Consider the following 16,828-nt stretch of genomic DNA (forward strand, 5'->3'; position numbering starts at 1 on the left):
TGTTTCTGCTGGCTCCTCTCCCACCCACCCCATCACTCCCAGCCCGCACTGCCTCCCTACTCACCTCCACATCTAAGGTTTAATTTGTCCCCCTACTTGTCAGGGCTGAGTAAGTCTGCTGTGAAAAGCGATATTTGTATGTTTATTAATACCACTTTTCACTGCCTCCTAGCAAGCTAACAAGTCTGCTGCTGTTAAAAGTGATATTAACAAACATACAAATATCACTTTTCACAGAAGCAGACTTACCCTCTAGAAAGTCTAAATAAAAACTAAAAAAGCAAAACAACAACAAAAGACAAGAACATGCAAAGCACCTTATTCGTGCTTCCATTCTGTTTAGTCCAGTAAAGAATAGAGAGACAACTGCACATTATTTTTGAGTCTGCAAAAAAAGACAAACCCCTACATAAATAAATTACAATGATTTGGACACATAAATGTGCATATTTATTTGTTTTTCCTCAAATCAGTTAAGCATTTCAGGAAAAATTTTCATAGTGGCCACCAGCAAGAGTTGGTGGCTGCACTCTGAGACCACCAAAAAATGTGTTGTGAAAACCCCTCTGCTAATCCATGCTGCTTCTCCCTTGCAGATCACCACTCAACTTTTACTCTCAATCCACCCAGCTAAAACTCCCTCCCAGGGTCAGATCATCTCACATCTTGACTACTGCACCCTCCTCCTCCTCCTCGCTGGCCTTGACAAATGCCATATTGCCTGATTTACAACTGTTCAAAACGCTGCTGCAAAGATAATTTTGCTGGCTCAAGGATTCAGTCACGTCAATCCCCTCTTTGCTCTCCCTTCTCCACCACATCAAGCACAAACCACTTGTGTTCACCAAGGCCCTTTACAGCCTGACCCTGCTATTGAGTTGTAGACCCTTGCTTCCACTCCATCAGTGACACCAGCTGTAATTGACCATTTTTCAAAGTTTTCTAAGAAGCACCATGGAACTCTTTTCCATGACACTGTTATGCTTGGGAAGCGCGCCCTATAAACATCTGCAACTCGATATAGTGCCTCCCTTTAAATCCTTCCTTAAACTCTCCTCTGCTGTTATGCCTACAGAAAACTTAACAGGCAGCTTGTATACTGTGACCGCTGCTTATCATGGTGACCAGAGTAGTTGCATTGCTACCATGGGTTCTCCACATCTGTCTGCTGTATACAGCTGTTTTCTCCTGTTTTTCATTTCGATTGTAAAGTCTTCAGGGCAGAAACCATCTCTTTGTTTGTTGTATAAGTTTGTGCAATTGGATTTGGTCCCCTAGGTGCCATCACAATAGAAATAATCTTCTCTTTCTCCTCTTCTGCTCCCTATTCTTTTATCACCATGGCCTTTTCATGCCTCTATCCTGCCAAACCAGAGTAACTGCTCTATATATAATGGCAACTTCATTTCAGAGCACCATAAATGTAATGCAGCCTTGCTTTAATAAGTATGCATATGATCTCACCAGGGATAGAATGAAGAGCCTAGTGCTTCTTGCAGGTGTGTCATTATACATGTGCACATAACAGAATCTGATCATTCATTTTAGGACATCATGGCTGTGAATGTTCAGTTTGTATGTGCCGAGGTCTGTATTGTGCTGTACTCTCAACAGTACAGTGGAGTGACAAAAACGAAGTGAACTTCAAGAACAGAGACAATGAAAGGGAATAGGGGGGACTGGGAACTGTACCACTTAAAAATTAATATTCCTGTTGAAAACAGAGTGTGAATATGCCGTCATTTCTCCTGGCTTTCGGGAGCCTTTGTTATCTTAATAATTCATACTAATCCAAGCTTCTTATAATTTTAAATTACTTTTACTTTGTGCCAGATTCTGCCCAGTGTATTCAGTGGAGACACACTAGTTTGTGAGCTGGATTTGGTCAAAACGTCTGTGGAAACATTTTTAACGTGTTTGTTTTTCTAAGGGACACCATCCAAAAAAGAAAAATCACACTTCTGTCTCAAAAATTTTACCATCTACTATTAACACAAACAAGAGGAGAGAGAAACATTTTTTCTGGGTTGCATCCTCTGCCCCTTCTTGTGTTTTTGGCAGCACTTTGGGTACAGTAAGTGCACTGCACCTTCTATATAGCCAGTTTCCCCTATTTTAATTGGTTTTACGCACAGCAAAGGAGACGGGGAAAAAAGGAAAAATGTGTTTGAGTTTCTCTGGGGTTTTACAGTGGCAGGGCACCCTGCCTGCAACTACATTTAACTCCTGTTTTTGAAACTGACTTGGGCCCTGCTCCTGCAATTTACCATGTGCTGTTACAACAGCCTGCCTGCATGTTGTAAATTACAGCATAGGGAGGCCAAATCAATTTTCTTATGCTTATACCTATTACCAGTGTAATTTACATCTCCCTCAAGAGTGCGTCACAATTTCAGGGGAACTGCTCTTTTAACCTTCCTCCATAGTTTGCTCAAGGAATGTCTTCGCCGGTCTCAGGTCTCTGCTGTCACCTCTCTCTGGGCAGGGATCCACATCCCTGGGAGGTTAGGCTGAAGCCCTCTTGCATTTCACGGTGATTATCCCCAAGCAGGTCTAGGTCTAGCCCCTGCTCTTTGCTTTCTCTCCAAAGACAAGGGTACCAATGTACCGCTGACCATACAGCTCTTTCAAAGCACAGTACATTTATTTAAAGACAAAAACAGAGAGAAAACACATAAAATAAAACCTGGATCTAAACACAGCTCCCCATCAGTCCTATAGCGACCCTGGCAAGTTCCAGTCTTTCCAACCCATCCATAGGGTTGGGTTATTCCTTGTACAAAAAGGTCATGTTTATTTGCTGAATGAAAAGGAAAGGACTCAAGTTTGTGTAAAACTCAGCTTTTATACCCCCAAATTCTTAGTTCTAGGCAGGCTTCCTGAAACAGGCAAAACCAGTCACTGCCCCTCTTTCCCTGAAGCACCACTTCAAAGGCTGGACATCTGCACCACCAGCCTAGAGATTGTGCATTAATTACCCCCAGGGTTTTTAGTTCCTGGAGGAGTCGCAGTAACTATTTCCCAAGATGCAGAATACAGTCCCTGAAGATACTGCATGCATGTCATTGCCACATCGGCCTTATATCTCACACACTCGGGGGCTAGAGGAGAGTTGGGCAGAAAGTAGCAAGAAGAGCAGCTAATGTGTGTCTTCATGGGCCTTCTTCTGGCTCCCAGCACTCCCAGTTAGACTCCCTTACACACTGTTAAGTGAAAACAAAACAGGTCTAGCAGGATCTTAGCACATTTACATTAATCTAGTTATACCAGTTTACACATCACCTCTGAATTTGGCCAACAGACTTAAGGACAAGAAATGAATCCTCTCTCTCGTCCAGCTTTCCACAACATAGGGAGAAAGGAAACCTCAAGAAACTCTGCCATGAAAGTTTATCCCCATCAATTTCTTGCGAGTCTTTGTCCAGTCCTTACCTTGAGATGAATAGGGTGGAAACTCTTCATTACATTGTTTTTCTTGCTTTTGTTGCAATTCATTAACGAGAGAAAGAGAGAAGAAACAACGTTGTTTAATTGAAACTGTAATGTGTGTGTGTTTGACTATTTATACTGGGAAGGAATAAATGCCAACCATGTGCCTCAGCAGCTAAAAAAGGTTCTTTTCATGGTGGAGGAAGAACAAACTGAGCCAGTGATGACAATGGCAGCAAAAGGGAGGGACTGCAGCCTTCTCCTAAGAGGCTGTGAGAAGCTCTTTGGAGTAGAGATGGGTTTTTTACTCTCTGCTGTACAGCATCTAACACAGTGGGGTTCTGGTCCATGACTGGGGTTCTTAGGTGCCACTCCCATAATAGCCACCGGGGAGGAGTCCTTACTAACATAATTTTGGAGAGACAATAACTTGATGTTCTAGCAACTTGCCACAGCCTGTGCAGCTGGGAACACCACTGACGATTTGAGGCCCAGTCAGGACCACTCATTTTTAAAGCAAACATCAGAGCGCTCTCACAAGAGCCTGAGGTTTGTAACAAAAATGGCAACATAACTCTCTCGATTTAACAAAGTCAGAATCTAATGATACTACCCTGGCAGAATGGAAAGTGTTAGAGAAACATTTATGGAGAGATCATCAGTTGAAACACTACACCATTTGTCCTCAGAAAGCAATGTCTTGATTTCAGTCGTTAAAAAAAATGTAAGTTTCACATAATTCACCTTCAAATTCCTTAAGAGTCTGTGAAGTGTCCTGTCAATTTAATTCAATACTTTAACCAGCAACTTGAAAGAACTGACTGTATTGGTCTCAGCAGCTTACAAAAATTCTTAAAGGAAGTTCTACACCCAAAAAAATCAAAGTAAAGATCATTAAATAAGCAGGTTCTCTGTCAGACACATGCAGAGTACTATATATTAGTGTTATTACAAAGTAGATAACAATGATGAATTAATACCTTCCAGTATCTATTTCCAAAACAGAATCCAGAATACAACAAATCTTTACTTTTCCCATATTTTTTCATTTGCTTACACCAGGGATTGGCAACCTTTCGCACGCGGCCCGTCAGGGAAATCCACTGGCAGACCGGGACGATTTGTTTACCGGCAGCGTCTGCAGGTTCGGCTGATCACAGCTCCCACTGGCTGCGGTCCCCCATTCCAGGCCAATGAGCGCTGCAGGAAGCAGCACGGGCCAAGGGATTTGCTGGCCGCCGCTTCCCGCAGCCCCCATTGGCCTGGAACAGCGAACCAGAGTTGCAATCGGTCGAACCTGCAGACACTTCAGGTAAACAAATCGTCCCGGCCTGCCAACAGATTTCCCTGGCGGGCCGCGTGCCAAAAGGTTGTCAGTCCCTGGCTTACATGATTCAAATGTTAATGCAACTACTACACACAGGGTATTAGTTTTGCCTTGTGCAGATAAATAAATTCCATTCATGATTATAGGATTTAAGTTCCCCTGCCTATATGCTGAAGCAGGAATATACCCAACCAAGCATTAAGGGAAAGCATAAAAAATATTAAGGCTGTGTCATACCATTCCAATAATAGAAGTTCTTTGCACTATTAGAGAATATCTATGGAGGATCTCAAAACACCGGAAAAACAACCCAGCCTTCCTTTCCTGTGTTAGGTAGAGAAGGATTATCACCTTTTAACAATATACAGGGTTCAATAAGGTCCATAAATAATGAATACAGTATTTCAATACAAGGTTTTCTTCTCTCCCCCTCAAACTTTTCATATGGAGTGTAAGAGAGTCTACTATGAAAATATTGGAAATAAGAAACAGACACAGAATGCCAGTTCAATAGTGTTTTTATGCAGCTGTTTTCCCTGAACATCAGGTACTACTTCTGAAAACTGCATTTTGAATCGTAGTTCCAGAAGCATCACAGAAACATACAGGAATTATGCATCTTATGAGCAAACTCTGAACTCCAGTTCATTCTGACATGTCATTATCATGATTCCCCCCCTCTCCCTTTTGATTAACATGAAATGCTTTGGAGAGTTTCATAAACTGATGAAGCAGTAACTTTGTCCTGTTACAAACTGGAGCATTCCATCTGCCTTCACACGGAGCTTGCTAAAATTAGCCTAATTAGTCTAAAGGTAAAGGTTCTTTGCTTTATTTCAGTTATTGCTGCAATCAATTATCCACTTAAAATAGACTGAGAAGCAAATGGAGGTATAAAATAATGAACAATTTAGCAGTAGGTTCTCTGGATGGATGCACCTAATTCATCAAACAGGAGTCAGAGTCCCCACTGATGAGATAATTTATTCTTTAACAGCGATTGTTCTAGGCATCAAGATGTGCCACTTGTATAACCAGACTTTTACACATCTTTCTATGATGTTATTGACAATAGAACAACTATCTAGAACCATTCCTAGAAAAGCTGAAAAGTGGATTAGAGATGTATAGTTTTATTAGAAGAGACCATTTACTAATACAGAGGGCAGGGGAGATGGACCGCATGACTCAACAGGTCTTTTCCATCCCAGTTCTCTAGGGGGCTAAGACTTGCAGCACTTAAGACGTGGTGGTGTTCAATGCACAGAGTTAAATCCTCTGGCTCGCACACTATCACAAAATGAAAGGCAGAGCCGTGGACCAAAGAAAGCCCCTCAAAATAAGTCAAATGCAACTGTTTGAACACAGCCCTACACCTGACAGCAGCACCACCATATCAGTCAGGGAGGGCTGACCCCTCCAATGTTTTTATGTTTGTTCCAGAACAGATGTAGAAGGTGAATTAAACGTAAAGTGTCTGTATTTTCTGCTGTGATGTAAGGAGATGGGTAAAGGGAGGAAGGATTAGGTTGCTCTGTGGTCTCAGGGGCACATGGGTTGCTGCTGGATTGGAAAATTATCAAAATTCCACACCATGTCCCTTGGACGACTACGTAGAGTGGCCAACAGAGTTGAGCAATGTAAGAATGAGTTGGGAATAGAAAGAAGGGATAGCTGATGAAGTTACTTTCAGGGGCCTGGGTCTAGCAAGCCCTAACATGGTGGGGAAAAAGGAGATAAATTATTAGTTCTATGCTTGCACTAAGGCAAAGCAAATGGTTAATGTTTAATACCTGTCCCACTTGTCTGGATTCAACTCTCAGCCTGCATAATGTCAAGTGACAGGGACTTTAGTCTTTGACTTGCAGTGTTTAAGTTAAGTTTGGTGGCCATCAAATTTACCGACTGGATGACAGTAGTGCTAGGTAACTACAGCAGCGTTACTATCACCTGACAGGTATTCTCAGCATAAACTGGGGGAAAATCGGGGAAGTGGCATAACTGTGCTGTTTGCACCTCATCTTAAATCTGACCCTTCAAAAAACTGATTTGATTAAAAAGTGTCCACTTTTCACAAAAGTCCCAGAATGGAGTTAAAATGGAGATTCTCTTAATATAGAGATTTGTTGTGATAATTGGGCCTACAGATTTACCCTAATTATGAGCACAACTCTAAAAAAATGAGTAGAAGTTCATCAGCAGTCACAATAACCTATAAGAACAAATGATGGTGGGAAAAGGTACAAAAGGGAGACAAAAACTGAATTAGTCCAAACCAAAAGGCCTCCTGCCTCAAGGACTGTGTTAAAGATCATGCTAGTAAACAATGGAAGTGTGGGACGCAGAACCCACTGAACCAAAATTGGTGTGTCAGAAACCAGGCCTAATTGGTGAAGAAAATAATAAGGGGATAGGCTAGTCTACCCACCACTCCTTTGTGAGTTCTTAAAGAAAAAGACTTTGGGGAGAAATATTGGCCACCCTGCTGCATCCTAGAATCCATTTTTGATCTCTGAGTTCTTGATTGGTTCAGTGCTGACGGTACAAGGAGGATATAAATGTTTGTACAGAGAATATATCTAGGTTGGCTCAAGACCATCCCAACCACCATGATTTCTAGCTCAATGCCTAAAGATGAACCTTTTCAACACACTCTAGACTCATTTTGTGAGCTAGGATTGGAGAAGTAAGGCTGTATTATATCCTTTTCACTGCCAGATTATGATTACTGGTTTGCATTATGGTTGTACTCAGAAGCCCCAATCAGTATCTACACACTGCTGGAATCAAGGTTTCACCACCACCCGCAACAGGTTAGAAGACCCATTTTAATAGTGCACCCTGGGAATGAACATGAACATCTGGATCACAAATACACTGGAAGTCTGTTTCTGTGACGGAACACGCTATGGCTGACCTATAGGGATTTACTAATCTGTTCTCGGTAATCAGTATGGTGGCCCCTAGATGCTCTTTTCCGTGTGTCATCATTGCTCATAAGCAGAGGGATTGCAGGAAATTAATCAGAAGATAATTATACCATCACTGTTAAGATGAGCTGAGTGCTTGCGGTGCTGTTCCCTAAATTGTAACATCTGGGAGCTAGTGGAACAGGGTATTCACTAGAGGGCAGCTGAGCCCTGGAATGCTCCCAGTGACTCAGTTCAACAGAGCCCAGATCTGCTGAACTTCAGAGCACAATGCTAAGTCTAACTATTTAATCAGGATTTTAAGGAGAGGGAAAGGTTCAGTGATGATATTCTCCTTAGTTCTGCAGTTGTCATAGTGTCAAGTTCAGATTTACTCTGCAAAATGCATTTAAATTTATTATAACTGCACTCAGAGCCTTTGACTGATTCATTACCTATTTCAGTTTACATCATGATCCTAAGCATCAATGTGTCCATATAATATATATGACGTTCTCCCAGATGACAAGTGTTAGGATACTTACGCTCCAGTTTCACATAATGCATGTCACACTGAAACATCAGCAAGATATTCTGGGTTTCTCAAAATGCCACAGCCAATTACTCAGATTTCAGTTTGGGAAGAAAACAAAGCAAGAGGAGCAGAATAGAAAGAGCTTAAAGAAGTCTGGATATTAACAGCACAGACAAAGCACATTTTTAAGACTGGTTTAACAAATATCGTTCAGTGCCTGCCACAGGGAAACTGACTGACAACCTCACACCCGAGACCCAGTATGGAAAACGTAGTCACTTTTCACTAAGACGGCAGGAGGCTCAGAGATGTCTAGTTAGGGAGCTGATTGTCAAACCCATTTCCCAATTTTTAATCCTTCTCAGTCTGTGAGCTCTCACAGCACAATCTAGCAAGGTGCCTCCAACTTCCAGTGAAATAATTGAGGACACTAAACATTTCACCATGATGAGATTGAAAATTGTATGCCACTTTATCTTGATTTTCCTACTTAGCAAAGATGGGCCCAAGTCTAAGAATCAGATCCAGACCTTCCCAGAGATCAAGGAATTTGGAGCCAGTGTTTGAGTTTGACTCCATCTCCAGTGTTTAGATTATTAAAAGATAACGTTATGCTTAAGCAATTTTAGTAACCACATTTTAGATAGTTGATTTGTTTTTTCAGTGTATAAAGGAATCTTAATGTCATTTCAAAATTTTGTCAAGAATAGTTTAAAAATACATTTCAGCCGTAAGTGGGATTTATCCAAAACACACAAAACAAGACTGAAATAAACCCACAATATTAATCCCCTAACAAGTTTTAGAATACAGCATAGAATGTTAAAATAAGATGCCATCTGGACCAAGAGATAATGAAAATAAACGCTGATGGTGTAGTTTACAGCAGCTCTCAAGCAGCATACCTTTTATTGGGGATGTTGTGCCAAAAGCAAGCCACTTTAAGATGACATTTATATGTTAAAAAAATTAGACAGGGAGTTAAAGCTCTCTTTTCTTCCCTAATTATGCTACTTCAGACTCCCCCTTGAAGCTTCATAACTCAAAATTAAAAATTAGTAATCACAGAAATGTAGGACTCGGGGTGGGGGGTTGATAGGTCATTTGGTCCAGTCCCCTGCACTGGAGGCCAGACTAAGTATTATCTAGACCACCCCGACAGATGTTTGTCCAGTGACTAACAGGTCCTTAGACCTCCCTACATCATTTATTCTAGTGCTTAACTACCCTTACAGTTAGGAAGTTTTTCCCCTATTGTCTAACCTAAATTTCCCTTGCTGCAATTTAAGTCTCCTACTTCGTGTCCTGTCCTCAGCGGATAAGGAGAAATAATTATCACCCTCCTCTTTGTAACAAGTTTTTACATATTGGAAGATTGATGGGGGACATGAGAACAATCTTCTCTTCCCCAGAAAACAAACCAATTTTTTTTCCAGTCTTTCCTTGTAGGTCATGTTTTCTGGGCCTTTACTCATTTCTGGTGCTCTCCTCTAGACTTTCTTCAATTTGTCCACATTTTTCCCAAAGTGTGGGGCCCAGAACGGGACACAATACTCCAGCTGAGGCCTTATCAGTGCTGAGTAGAGTGGAAGAATTACTTCTCACATCTAGCTTACAACACTCCTGCTGCTTTTTTGCAAAAGTATTACATTATTGACTCATATCTAGTGTGTGATCCACTATAACCCCAGATCCTTTTCTGTAGTACTCCTTCCTAGGCAGTCATTTCTCATTTTGCATTTGTGCAATTGATTATTCTTTCCTACATATAGTACTTTGCATTTGCCTTTATTGAATTTCGTCCAAATTTATTTTAGACCATTTCTCCAGTTTGTCAAAATCATTTTGAATTCTAATCCTCTCCTCCAACACACTTACAACCCCTTCCAGCTCGGTATTGTCCATAAACTTTATAAGTGTACTCTCTAAGCCATTGTCTAAATCATTTATGAGGATATTGAACAGAATCAGACCCAGGATAGATCCTTGCAGGACCCCACTCAATATGCCCTTCCAGCTTGACTGTGAACCATTGACAACTAGTCTGAGTAAGTTTTTCCAACCAGTTGTGTACCCACTTTCTAGCAGAATTCATCTAGGCTATATTTCCCAAGTTTGCTTATGAAAAGTTCACATGAGACAGTATCAAAAGCCTTACTAAAGTTGAGCTATATCACATCTACTGCTTACCCTTGTCTAAAAGGCTCATTACTCTGTCAAAGAAAACTATTAGGTTGTTTGATGTGATTTGTCAGTTTGTTAGTGCATAAGGCTCTTGTTAAATAAAATGCAGCTTTTAACAAAAAGTGAACATTCATTTGATTTTGGTATCTCGTTCCAGAGAATGTAATCACAGATGAACATCACGCACACTGGTCAATCTGGTTATGGTCAAGGAGCTACTGCTGAAAGATTACACACTCCATAATGGGTTATGATAGTCTGTATGCAAACACTGGGCTCAATACAGGGATAACTGGCTGAAATTGAATGGCAGTGACACACACGAGCTAGACAAGATGGTCTAATGTTACTTTCTGGCCTTAAATGCTATAATTCATAGATTCAACAAAGTCTGTTAAGCTCAAACAACATTTTATTTTCTAAAATTATAACAGACTATTAATAAGGTTGGTATGGTCTATTTCAGATTATCTAATTATAATACAGCATTTCCATCATCTTTTTTGCATATAATCTACTGAGAATTGGCCTAATGAACTGCTACCTCTGTCAGTGGGTAATATTACTTGGCAGCTGAGAGTAATTGGAGATGAAGTGGTTACAACCTTTTGTTAGGATCCTTCTGATCTCTCAAACTGAACAGGGTTGGAGACTGGTCAGTTCCAGAATAGCAAAATTTATAAGAAACCCCAGTGTGCTCCAGGAACCACTGTCAGCAATCCAGTAAGTAACACATTCCTCTGAGTCATTACTGAACATATTTTCCAGAATGGTGTTAGGGGGCACTGCACGGTTGGAGGTCTCATGTTTCAGATTATACATAAAAACCAACTATCACATGTGGACTCAGCCACACTGCCCATATATACTGTTTTGCTAGTTACATTCAGCTGTCCACCTATTCCTGTTTATATCATAAAATTTATGCTATAAAAACATACAGGATGTGTAGTACAGCCAAGTTAATATTGCTGTTGGAACCTCACCTTTTGCATTTCCTGACTTCTGCCATTTTAACTGTGTAACATTAATGATGCATTAACAAGTCATTTTTAAATATACAATAGGTTTTGTGAAAGGCTTTGGAAGCCTTAGGGATGAGAATGATATATATGTTTTCTGTAACCAGAAAACGCAACAAAAGAACACTCTTATACTGGACAACAGTAATGCTTTAGAAGTATGTCTCCAGTATGAGACTTTATTCTCTACACTGAATGGTTAATATTCACAGCCTTTAATTCATTGCAACTCAACTGACCTTTAAAGAAGTGAAATTCATTTGATATCAGTGATAATTTAAACAGTAACAACAGCCAAATTACTCATTCACAGATGTTATTTTACTTTGATTTTTGAAGATAAAAGTCAGTTTACTTTTTAAAGCTAAACAAAAAAAAAAAAACCCTAAGATTTCAAAAGCATTCTGCAGACCTTGGCAGGGCTGAACTAAGTCATGTCTGAGTTGCTCCATTTCTTTCTTTCTTTCAGAGAGGATCATGGGGCGATACTGGGCAGTTGCTCACCTGCCCTGAAGCTTAAGCAGTTCCATTTTGTCACCGTCTTGCTCAACTATGCAAGGCTGGGGGAGAGCTAGTGAGATGCTGGCTGCAGTACCACAAACATTCAGATGAAACTGAGCTGTACAGAACCTTTTAATTGGGCCCCAGTGATCACCTTTGCTTTCATGCTGAGTAGCTAAGACAGGAGCTTGGTCTAGCTAAATAAAGAGCTTTGAAGCAGTTTGGATGATGGATACTGTGGTCTAGTGAGGAGGAAACAGTTCTACCACCTCAGAGAGCAAAACTTTCCAGACGTCCTTATACCCCTTACAAAGTCACTTGACCTCTGTCCCTCAGTTGCCCTTTTTGGAAAATGGATATGTACACATTCCCTTAGGGGAATGCAGCATCCTGGTGAAGAATGCAGGACAAGTAATATTCCCAGACCTTGGTAACTTCTGAACGTTTCTGTTGCTGGTTTAACAGGTAGACAGTGAACATTCGTATTCTCCATCAATAAGTTTTATTTTTTCCTCCATCAGCTTCACAGTCAGAAGACTGTGTCTGTTTCAAGAAATTGCCATTATTTGCAACAATTCATTACTGCTGCTCTCAAAAGCTTCTTTTTGCATGAGTCAGTGTTTCTCTACTTTATGGTGGACTGCAATTTTGATGGGCAAGTAAAGGGACACAAAAAGTAGACACTTTGCAAAAAATCATAAAGGAGCCATTTTGAGTCTTTTAATCTAGAAAAACTCACCTTAATCGACCTTTTCAGAAGATTTTTAAACTGTCAGTGATATTTACTAAATACCAAACAAATAAAACTTGGACCAATAAATATATACATTAAGAGAAGTCTTATAAACACACTGTGCATTCTGGTTTTCAGGAGATTATTTCTGTAGTGAAAGTTCGGGAGGGATTCTCCCATTGGCTATAGGTCTTAACAGGATGGAAGAGAATTCCTCCAGTGCAGGAATGATGTAGGACAGCCATAAGCTGCCCTACACAGGCCCCTCATAAACCCCATCATATGGGGAGTGCCAAGAATAGATTATATGACTGAGAGGAGCATGTGGGAGTGGATACTCTTGCCAGTGCCATCCCTAGGAGCCAGTCAGTGCTGCTCTAACTTAAAGCATATTATGACACAGCAACTAAATGATGTCAGGCATCATTTCAATTCCCAATGAGACCAGAATCAGGAGGGAACAAAATTGGAGGCAAAGGTGGCTTTTGGCCAATTCTCCATGAGCTATAACCCTCTGTGCTGCACATCCAAGAATCACTGCACACAATCTCACTCTGCAAATAAGTGGTAATAAAGATGCAATAGATGACAGCTTATGCATGGAAATACATGAAAACTGATGTACTGGAAGGGTTTTACAGTAGTAAGAGATCTTATATTCCATAGAAACAGCACAGATAGGCAGAATAGGTGAAATTAAGGATGGAGTGAGATCCCACTTTATTCTACAGAGCACTGACTTAAAACTAGGTCACCATAATGTGTAAAGTGTTGTATAGAAGGCCGGGGGTAGGGGGGGTAGGGGTCAGGATCTGGCCCTGAGAAGTGAGGGTGAGAGGCCTCAGGGGGGTGGAGGTGGGAGGAGGAAATGGAAAGCTAATCCCACACACAGTGGCTTTGGTCCCGAAGGGCTGGCTGGGCTCAGCACCCTGCTCCGGGAGTTGTGACCCGACACGCAAGGTCACAGCACTCCACAGGTTTGGCCCAGCTGCCCCTCTGCTGTGATGAAAGGGGGCTGGCCAGGCCAAATTCGAGTGAGTGGTGTTGTGATCACACATGACAGGTCTCAACACCTTTAACACAAACTGGGGCCAGGTGAAACCTGAGGTCACAGAGCCTGGAGTGGACAGCTGAGCACAGCCACTCCTGTAGGACAGGAGCCACCACTATGATATGCCCAATGTACTTATTTAGTACTTGTTGCATTAATGTGTATATTACATATTGTGGCTAAGAAATATTTAGTGAGTCATTTTTTTTTTAACATGAACTATATACTGGGTCTATCAAGGTTTACACATGGGTCCTGAGCCAAAGGTAGAGAATAATTGTTCTACTGCATCTTTAAGGGGACACGGGAGCTTTCAACAACAGACTGTACCATCATAAGACAGGCACAGAGTTCTGCACCTGAAAGACAGGCAGTGCATATAACTCTGCGTGTTTCTGTTTCTCTAGGTTTTAAGGTCAGCCCTTCATGTTTTCCTCCTACTTCTGTTATGGTTTTTTAATTCCTCCTGGGCTGCTTACACCACTGTATATATCAATGCCTGGTTTGTGTAGACAAATGTATTTAAAGACACAAACTACTTTCTGGCACTAAAAAAAAAAACCAAAAAAAACCTGCCAGATGTTTCACGCAGTATGATTTTATTAGATTGCTGCATATAGGGAATTACTTGCTTTAAAAAAAATACAACTGATTTCCTGCTTGCTAATGTCCCCCAGATTCCCTTTCACTGAAGGACAGCCATGAAGGTAATTTTAAAATGAATTAAAATAAACAATGCTGGAGGAATTAATTCAAATCCTCAAGGCAGGGGTTGTTGCTTGGTACCATCTGTGAGTGTATCAATGATCTACTCCAACAGCATGTGACTCAGAGTCCAGGCACTTGTATCCAGACAGGAGGGCGAAGGACACTGGTCTCTGCATCTCCACTACCCTAAAGGACTCAAGATTTCCAACAAATTAAAGTGCACATTATTAAATGCTCCCCTGCTACACATATTGCTTCTGTCCTATTCAGTTTTGTTCTATTAGATGTGGAAAGGTTTTCCCAGGCTTTCGCAGTACAGACAGTACTGCCACCAGTGATTTTTCTAGGAGTTATAAAGGGTGAAATCACACAAAGGTCTGGAAGCTGCAGACCACAGTAAACACCCAATATATTTAGCAAGCAGTAATGCAAACTACAGATAGATACATGAAGAAGAGATTGGGGGGAGGAAATGTCCATGGAACCAGGAAGTTACTGGATGCATAGAGAAAAGGAACAGAGCTATGGGGAAGGGAGTCACTTAATTTCCTTGATTTCTACCACCACTGATCTCAGGACTGTTACATTTCCTGACCAGCCACAATAAAAAATGCATTTGATTTCCCTCCCTGCCTCCTTCCTCTGTTAAACCAGCATTTGCTGTTATTCCTGCACAGATCCTCTGCTTGAGGTGAGCAAAGCAAAACGGGATCCACTCACCTCCAGCCACTAGGTCCGACGGCCCCATGGCCAGTCCCAGGCGCTGGCGCTGGGCTCCCCCTGCCCGTCCCAGGGAGCGGGGGATCCGGGCTGAGCAGCGGGCTGAGCACAGTACTCCCGGCCCAAAGTTTGGGGGCGGCTCCTCTCTGGCAGGCGGGCTGGGCTGGCTGACGGGGCTGCGGTCGGAGCTGGCGCTCTCCCCGGAGGGCTGCGGGGTCTCTCCCCACCTGCTCTCCCGGTGGGGCGGGGTTGCAGGGCCCCTCCCCCGCGCTGGCGAGACGCTCCCGCGGCAGGTCTCCGAGTTGGGGGGCTGGGCTGGGTTTAGAGGCTTCGCTCGCTCCGGCGACGCCCCGCACCCCAGGCAGCCGCTGTCACCCCGGCTCCCAGCCCAGCGCCGACGCGGCGGCAGCAGCGTGTAGTTAGAGCTTGGCTGGGCCCCCCCGGCCGGGCTGACAAGTTCCAGCAGCTGAAGTTCTCTCCTGTGCGGCTAGTTACGAAGCCGGCTCCCCCGCGCCAGGCCAAAGCCGCGGGCCCCCAGGGGAGGCTGAGGCGGGCGGAGCTGACCGTGCAGCGGGCGCCCCGGCCGGGGGAGAGGGTCGGGGCCAGCGCCAGGGATTCCCTGCCCAGCGGCTGGGCTCAGGCAAGGGCTGCAGAAGCCCTGCCGGGCCCAGAGGGCACGAACACGGGGCAGGGCAAAGTCGGCGTCCCCTTGAGCAGCCGGGAGATCTTTCGCCCTTGCACGCGGCCACCGGGCTCCCCAGGGGGGCAGGTCAGGCAGCCTGCGGCTCCGGGGGCAGGAGCAAGCGAGCGGGGCTCCCTGCAAGCCCCCAGCCAGCTCCCCGAGCAGCGCAAGCAAAGCCAGCAGGTGGGGAGGTAAAAGCAGCAGAGAATCCTGTGGCACCTAATAGACTGACAGACGTTTTGGCTCATGAGCTTTCCTGGGTGAATACCCACGTGGGGGGGGGCACCGCCTGCTGCTGCTCCCCACTGAGCCCCAGGCAGCGCTTGGGGGGGGGACACTCCCTGCAACCCCCAGTGCCCCAGCAGCCATGCGGGGCGCGGGAGGGGGCCACAGCTCCTCTGAAACGCCGCTGGGGGCGGGAATTCCCATCCCTGGAACTCGGGGCGGGGATTCCCTTTTGAGTGACGTGAGTAGGAGGGAATTGTTCCTTCGAGTTCCGGAGTGGGCGGGGAGTCCCCTGGTTGATTGACAGGCCAAAGTCTGTTCCCTCCGCAACTCTTCTGCTGCAGGGAGTTTTCCTGCCCTGCCCGGCAGCAGGGGGCTGGGGTGTCTTCAGCAAGGGAATGCGAACCCGAGAGCAGCCGCTCCAGATTCCACAGCTGTTTGCTCTACTGGCAGCTGTGTAACCACCCAGACAGGCAAGAACAAACCGTGAAACGTGGCTTGCAAATAGCAAACAAGCCTGGAATAACTTGCATTAAACTAACCTCTGTTCTGGACTAAGGGTGTCCGCCCACACATGGAATTAATCAGGAGCAATTCCACGTGGAGACAAGCCCGAAGCTATGGCCATGCATGAGTTTATCCCATCTTGTAGCTGACTGGTTTGAAGGACTGTCACCAAGTGATAAAAAGGATGAGGATTTATGCTAATCATATTTGAATGATTGCATCTCAGTCAGACAGATTTACTAACGAGCGCCTCCAAGGTTCTGGCACACACATTGCGCTGAGCCGTGGTTTCATA

The 16,828-nt window shown here is 43.5% G+C and overlaps 1 protein-coding gene across 1 annotated transcript in view; it reads right to left on the reverse strand.

Annotated features, from left to right (window-relative positions):
- PDZD2 (PDZ domain containing 2) overlaps window positions 1-15,251 on the reverse strand; it is a 319,956-nt gene extending 304,705 nt beyond the window's left edge. Inside the window, exon 1 of the mRNA XM_050944620.1 lies at window positions 15,120-15,251. The gene's annotated coding sequence lies outside the window, so the exon portion shown is untranslated. The remainder of the gene's footprint in view (window positions 1-15,119) is intronic.
- Between the last annotated feature and the right edge of the window lie 1,577 nt (window positions 15,252-16,828).

Source organism: Gopherus flavomarginatus, chromosome 3, assembly GCF_025201925.1.
Source record: "Gopherus flavomarginatus isolate rGopFla2 chromosome 3, rGopFla2.mat.asm, whole genome shotgun sequence".
In the NCBI taxonomy this organism is placed as follows: domain Eukaryota; kingdom Metazoa; phylum Chordata; order Testudines; family Testudinidae; genus Gopherus; species Gopherus flavomarginatus.